Consider the following 7454-nt stretch of genomic DNA (forward strand, 5'->3'; position numbering starts at 1 on the left):
GCTTTTTGAATTTTTTCCTCCATATCATTTCATTCAGGGATCTTATTCACTCTAAAGCATTCTATTACTTTTACATTGAATTATAAACAAATTTATCTTGTATCTCTTTTTCTTTCAATATATCCTAACTCATATATCCATCAATACATTTCAGCAGTACCTAAAGTTCAATTGGCTTATAATACACATGCATCTATTTTCCTCCCATTCCACATATTTCTTATTCAACTTTCATATTTTTAGAGAGAAACCTACTATTGTCCTATCTATTCATGCTCAAATGTTGGTGTCATTTTTTGACTTTGCTCTCCTCTATGTTCACTCCAACTTTAATCATCCACCAATTCCTTTGGGCTTTTACTTCTCATTATTTCTATTTTCTGCATCTACAGTCATATGGCTAAACCCATGGTCCTGGTGCATCTGCATAATCTGTCAAATCTGTTCAAATTCTGCATTCTTTTAAGGTCTCCCTAGCTCTATAGTCTCTTTTCTTCATTTGATTCATCACTTGTAGATGGAAGATTTCCCCTAGTTATTGGTCTCATTACCAATTCCATGCACTCATGCCTTCATTGGCCTCCTAAATTTATTTAATAATTCTTAACTATGTTAGAGATGTTCCAAATATTAGGCAAAATGAATCTCAGCCATCTTACTCATCTTATTTCCTTCTGTTCTTAGACACAATCTCTATGATGTAGACAGACTGTACGCTTCATCATTAACCTAGTATACACTGAACTTACCAATATTTAAAATATTTTCTCAACTCTTGAAATGACTTCTTTAGCTCTTATATTTGTGAATTGTAATTTTATCATCTTTTTTGACTATAAATCAAGTGCCATGTCACTACACTGCATTCTGTCATCACTATAGTTCTCTCTTTCAATTCTACTTACAGCAAACAATCTGTTACACTTCTATGACATGCATCACACAGTTCTGAGGTATACTCACATTTGTGCTGGATAAGGATTGGCTTCAGGCAAATTGTTTTTTCTTAGTATCTGACACATACTAAACAAATCCACCTTAAATTAACAAAATAAGTTAATGAGAAGGTAAGGACAGAAATGAGACATAACTGGGACAGAGAATTTGGTCTTGAGAAGCAATCTGATTTTCTTATGTGCATAAACTACCTATTTTCTGCACATTTGAAATTTAACTTGAGATTGAAAATGAAGAACTCCATGTCACACCAAAAGGGCAGAAGGTTTGTTTTCATGGGCAGATGAAATATAGTTGGTTTCCTTGCCTTCCTATAGTTTGGGTTCCTTGCCTTGGAAGGCCAACAAAAATTTACATCTGCATAGTCATAGCTTCAAAAATCTCTTGAGGCTCGTATTCTGGTCCTTGCACTTTTTTTCCTGTTTCTCATTCCTAATGACAAAAATAAATAGTCAATGTTACTTGATGTGGTCAGGAAAGACTTAGCTGTTTTTTCTTTTTCTTTTCATGTGGGGAAATTGAAATTTCGGACTTTAGATTGTGGACGTGGTACAACTTAGAGGACTAATATTCTTTGTATGCCTTAGGCAGTCTTTGATCAGTGTCTCCACATAGGAACAAAATCATCTTGTGGGAAATGTACATAAGTGATTAGCAGCAAGTGCAGACATCAAAAGCTTGCCCAAAGCTAGGACTCGTTTCCATACCTTAGAATAACCAAGAAGTCAGAATAGGAGGATAATTTTCTACACTTGAACATCATTCATGTACCTAGTAGTCAATATATGATGCCAATTACTGTATTATGTGCTAGGTACTAAATTTGACATTTATATATTTTATATCATTTAGTCCACCCACACTTTTCAGGGATATATTATCTCCATTTCAATAATGAGAAGTCCCAAGAGGTCTAATGACTTTGTTGTGTTCGTCTTGACATTGAGTAATGGAGTCTGGACTTAAAACAGATCGGATTGATCTCAAGAACCAAATTATTAGCCTTTCCATGAAAGTCTCATGAACGACTCCCCAGGGTTTCTTTTCCTTGTTTTCCATCACACCAGGAGAACTCTCTGTCTAGTCAGTTTGTTTTCCTAAGGGTCACAGTAGGTATAATGTATGAAAATCATCTATCAATTTTTATATTTTTAGGACTGAAGAGGAAAGAGATGAAAATCTGGAAATGGAAATTGTTTCTGGATTTCTGAATGGGAGCAGACAGCTGTGTGACAAGCCCACAGTGTATAAGGGCCAAAGTCTTTGAAAATAACTACTGTAACCCTTAGGAAAACAAACTGACTGGACAGAGAGTTCTCCTGGTGTGGTGGAAAACAAGGAAAAGAAACCCTGGGGAGACTTCCATGTGCCTGTGGTCTGTTGTTCTGTTCCCCTCCTTCTCCTGATTAGTGTATGTTAGGTTTCTGAAATCAAAATGGTCATTTTTTTACAGTGAATTATGTTTATATATAATCATGTAGTATAAAATAAAATTTTTGCATTTATTAAGTGAGTTTCACAGAATCTTTATGAGCCCAACAAGGCAGGTAATGGAGGAATCTCACCTTTAAATGCAATCCAATGTCAAAGTTAGGAATAGTCCTGAATCTGCATTAATAGTGAGAGATTGATTTTATTAAGGCTCTATTTCGATAACCTATTTTCTCAAAAATGCACACTCTCATATTTTATACTACCTGAATATTATCAGATCTTTCTTTTTTTGTCTTTGTCTTTCCTTTAGTTTCTTATCATTATGCATATCTTTACTAATTTTCTCATCTTTCTCATATTTCTAATCTTCATTCTATTGCATTTTATCTCCATTCTACTTTGTCTGTGTCTCAGATCATCCTGTAGACTTCAACAAAATCAGTTGGATGCTTGGCTGTAAGTTTGAGAATTAAACGCTATCTTATCCTCAGAAAGAATTAAATATGTGTATGTATTATATATAACACATACACATTTATATGTGTGCATAAAATATATTTTTACTGGGAGACCATTAGTCATATAAATTTTTAAATGAGACATTTTCTCTTATGAATGCTGAACATATTAGAAAATACGATGTAGAGAAGAGAACCAGGAATAACAAATACCATTGACTTGAAGGCATGGTCTTTATATAGGGTGGAGTTATAAATCTAACCTGTCAGTAAAGAGCTATCCACTATATATACCTGAGGATATGACATCTGTTATACATACAGGAATAATAATATTTAATACTAAAAGTCTCTTCATTTTATATGATTTAGGGTATTTTTCACATCTGGTATATACTGTTTCTGTCTCCTATTCATTTTTTATAAATCCCTTAAAATCCATATCAATGTTTCTGTCACTAGCAGAGCTGTCCTGTTCTTGATAAATTTCTACCTTCTGCCCTTGAATCCCTATAGCACTCCCCCTACAACCTTGCCAGACATTTAACTTACTATTCATTTGATATTTATTATATGCTACATTAGGCTGTGCTTGTTATATGAACCATTCATGTTTTTCAATGTTTTTTTGGTTCTTTGATTTACTGGAGTTAAAAAAACCCAAATCATTATGAAGGAGAATTGTCAGTAAAACTACAAGAAGAGATTGGGATCTTAATTGACCTATCAGGATAATAAAATTTAGAAAGTCTCAAAGGATGAACTTCTTAGAAGCATGACCTTAAGATTTTAACAGCTGTAGTGACTAGTTATACAACCAGAAAAATAAAAAAATGAGTACACACATCATGATAGTAATGAAAATTACTTTCCCAAATATGCTTTATTATTATACAAGTTAAGTAATTTTTAAGTAAGTACACCTTCTATATACTATTTATTTGGCATTGTTGCTATATAATTTAGTATCATAATATATTTTATAAATGTCTCTCGTTAGTTTGAGTTTTAACCAGGAAAAACACCTTCTTCTGTGCTTTTGAGTTTTGGTCTTTTTACTTGACTATTTTTTTACTTGAATATTTTCTCATTTTACTTGGTTATTATGATGATTTGTCCTATCATATCACACCTTTCTTAAAAATTTTGTTCAGGCCTTTGTTTTATTCATTATTTATATGTGGTGCTGAGATTCAAACCCAGTGCCTCACACACGTGAGGCAACTCTACTGAGCCGCAACCTCAGCGCTCATATCACGTTTCATGAAATAAGAATCACCGGGTTCTGGTACCCGTTCTGCAAATTGTGTGAATTTTGTAGGCTCAGCTTGCTTTTCTGGGTCTCAGGTTTTTCATGTGAATGATGATCAGCTTGGACAAAATGTTCTTTATACATTCTATGTACGTTTTCACCTCATTATACTGGAGACGTGTGTTTTCCCTCACCAAGGCTGTAGCTATTTTTCAGCAGTGACTACATTTCCCTGCCTCCTTCCCAGTGATCATAGTCTCTGCATGCATGTTCCCTTTAGTCCCAGGCTGAGTCACCCTACTCACATGGGTAGGGCCTGTGGCTGTTCCTCCTCCCACCCAGGCTACGGGTTTCTAGTCATGAAAAGTATACACATGGAGCTTTTGGACTATAAGCTTAAGAAGTGACAGCGTAATGACTATGTGTAGATGAGACTCATGCTAGTGGTGGTGACAAGGATTGGAGGGAAGACATTGTATATCTCTGAGTCTTGGGGGGTCTGGGATGAATGATGGCATTAGGCAGATGGCCCTTTGTATGAGAAGGTCTGAAATTGTAGCTGCAAAAAATATAGGATGTTAGGGAATCTATTTTATTTGTACCTCAGCAACTTCTAAAAATAACCTTTTTTAGGTGTTTTCAGAAAGTCCTTTCTACTTTAGAAAATGATTAAGGTGAGTATCAATTTGGGATACAGAGAAACAGGGTTTTTATTTGCTCATCCTCTACTTCACCATAAATTTAATATGCATTAAAGGACTAAGTCCAGTGTCATCCTGTGCTTTAAAGTCAATAAGAAATATTAATATGTCACTTCTCAAAAGTGACATATTATATTTGAAATTCATCTCATTTTATAAACATGAAGTTTAAAGTGTAAACTCCCAATTTTCTTGAAGAGAAAATATCTGTGTCTGAATAAATTTTAGACAATATAACCAGAATAATACCAAGTGTCATTTACTATGTGGAGGTACTGAATACTTCACAAGGTGAAGAATGCCAAGGGACCTAAAAGTTGATATCAAGAAGAGGCCGAGACACAGAGGAATTAACACTAATAGCTATTCCAAGAGCTAGTTCTCAATACCTTCATGAAGATCTATCCTACATCCTTGTTAGGCCTTTTAGACATGTTTTTTAGTAGAAACTCAGGTGAAATTCTCCATATGCACATTTATTAGGTCTAGAGAAAGACATGATGAGCAGAACAGGTTTCCTGTTGAATCTTACAGGATATGAAGCCATTGGGGGTTATATAATAATGAAAGATTATGTTGAAACAGGAGGCACCAGATAGCAGTGAACATGAGAAAACATGTTTTAAAGAAAGTGAATGTGCACATATTTCCCTTGTTGTCCTATAGTTGAGGGCTGATTTGTCACATCCTGGTCTCTCTACACTCTCCATCTACAGCCTACCTTAATTCAGTCTCAATTTATGACTCAGGCATCTCTGTTAATCATGATATTTTCCTCATATCCAAACATTCTGTTAGAGAATTGTGAGTGTGAACTGGAGAGGGAAGGCAACTATGAGAATATGCATAAGTACAGCGTGGAATATGTTGGAAATGAGAAAAAAAGTCAATACTACAGTGTTTTAAATACCTGGTGAACATCATGTGTAGTCATGAATCTTTTGTTTTTGCCCAATTTGTTAATTTGAGAGAGAACATTACAATGAGTTGGTGACATGTTTATATCCTGTTGCAGCCTACACATTCTGATGGTATTGTATTGCTTTTATTATTTTGGTACATTTGAATAACTAGATTATGCTACACTGTTCATTCCCAATGAGAATTCTGCAATGATTTTAGCACATTGTTATCCCTGTAATCACAATTTCCTTCTCATTTTCTCAAGTCTTGTAAGTTTAGCCACAGCCCAGTCGGCTGGATCAATTGATGGAGGGAATCACGCGGTGGTGTCTGAGTTTGTGTTTCTGGAACTCACTTGTTCGCAGGAGATCCAGCTTCTCCTCTGTGCTCTATGGGGCAAGCATGACTGGCAACATCCTCATTGTGTTTTCTGTGACCACTGATCCTCACTTACACTCCCCTATGTACTTCTTACTAGCAGGTCTCTCCTTCATTGACTTGGGAGCCTGCTCTGTCACTGCTTCCAAGATGATTTATGATCTTTTCAGAAAGCACAAAGTCATCTCCTTTGGAGGCTGCATCACTCAGATCTTCTTCATTCATGTCATTGGTGTTGTGGAGATGAAGCTGCTCATGGCCATGGCCTTTGACAGATATGTGGCTATATGCAAGCCTCTGCACTACCTGACCATCATGAGCCCACGGATGTGCATTTTGTTTCTGGCTGCTGCCTGGGGCCTTGGCGTTATTCACTCATTGTTCCAACTTGCATTTCTTATTAATGTACCCTTTTTGGCCCTAATATATTGGACAGCTTTTACTGTGACCTCCCTCTGCTTCTCAGATTGGCCTGTGCAGACACCTACAAATTGCAGTTCATGGTCACTGTCAACAGTGGGTTTATCTGCGTTGGCTCTTTCTTTAGGCTTCTCATCTCCTATGTCTTCATCCTGTTCACTGTCTGGAAACATTCCTCAGGTGGTTCCTCCAAGGCCCTCTCTACTCTCTCAGCTCACATTTCTGTAGTCATTTTGTTCTTGGGTTGGACTCTGTTTGTTTACACATGGCCACGCTCTAATTCACAGATAGACAAATTTCTTGCTATTTTTGAAGCAGTTCTCACTCCTTTTCTGAATCCAGTCGTTTACACATTCAGGAATAAAGAGATGAAGGCAGCAATGAAGAGGGTATGAAAACAGCTTATAATTTATAGAAAGATCTCTTAAAAGATAAGATAAAGTTGTCTCATGAACTATGATGTAACTATATTTTTCTTTCTTTGATATTTTAGATTCTGGAAATTTGAGACAGAATATTGATTGGAATGTTATAGACACATAATTATTATCTGATGAATATATGCATTTATTTTGAAGAATGTATCTTAAATACATTGCATTCATTCATCTACTTGTTCCCTTTAATTTCTTTTGGCAATGTTTGAAGTTTTTGGTAAACAATTCTTGCATATTAAAAAAATTATCCATAAGTATTTTATATCTTGATGTACTTTTAAATGATATTGACTTTTGTTTCAATTTATGATTGTTGATTGTGAGTATAGAGAAATATAGTAGATTTTTGTTTAATTTTGTATTCTGCAAATTTATAAAACTTTATTGTTAGTCTTTTTTTATAGATCATGTAAGGTTTCCTTACAGATGACCATGTCAGTGAATTAGTGTATTTTCAAATTCTAATGTAGATTTATTTTATTCACTGTTATTGGCTTATTGTACTTTCTAGATC

General features: G+C 35.1%; 1 pseudogene; it reads left to right on the forward strand.

Moving 5' to 3' along the window:
* The first annotated feature begins 5914 nt into the window (after nt 1-5914).
* Nucleotides 5915-6898, forward strand: LOC143404165 (olfactory receptor 4F3/4F16/4F29-like; annotated as a pseudogene).
* The last annotated feature ends 556 nt before the right edge of the window (nt 6899-7454 follow it).

This window comes from Callospermophilus lateralis, chromosome 7 (genome assembly GCF_048772815.1).
Source record: "Callospermophilus lateralis isolate mCalLat2 chromosome 7, mCalLat2.hap1, whole genome shotgun sequence".
In the NCBI taxonomy this organism is placed as follows: domain Eukaryota; kingdom Metazoa; phylum Chordata; class Mammalia; order Rodentia; family Sciuridae; genus Callospermophilus; species Callospermophilus lateralis.